A 643-nucleotide genomic window follows, 5' to 3' on the forward strand; every position below is an offset into this window, starting at 1 on the left:
CATATTTATATGTTTATCTGTCTATCTGAATATCTCCCTTGTAGTTGTTTATTCTTATCCATTTCTCCACCTACTTCCTCCCTCTCTTATTTCACCATGTACGTCCAAATATTATAACTTTGATATCCAAGTTCCCTTCATGTATGAGAGGAGGAAAACGAAACCTCCCCTTAACTTCGCCCTCACCAGAATCTCATATAAACTTCCCTCCATTTGACGACTCTCCATTATTCTGCACAATTTCATACTTATATTACTATGACGTTGCCTCGTGTCTCAGTACGGATCATTCCCACTTCAGATTTCCCTCTCTGCCCACGCTCATCTCACCAAAGGCGTTTTCTCCAATGCTCGAGCACGCATCAGCAAACATTGCTGCAATTAATATTTTATCTTTTTTTTTCAAAGGGTAGAGAAGTGTATCTTCCACAACACAGCTCAAGGGGATACTTTCTATTAGCTGACAAAGTGCATTTTACCGAGTTGCACTGGAAGCTATGAAATTTGGCAATATTGCATCTACTGCCTTATCTACTTTACTGATTAAAGAGGCTCTACATTTTGCAGAGAGGGAGGGAGATTCGTCCAGAGTTCCAGAGAGATGGAATGTTCTGTACAACCTCAATCAGTTATGTGTTTATAT

This window comes from Penaeus monodon, chromosome 34 (genome assembly GCF_015228065.2).
Source record: "Penaeus monodon isolate SGIC_2016 chromosome 34, NSTDA_Pmon_1, whole genome shotgun sequence".
Lineage (NCBI taxonomy): Eukaryota > Metazoa > Arthropoda > Malacostraca > Decapoda > Penaeidae > Penaeus > Penaeus monodon.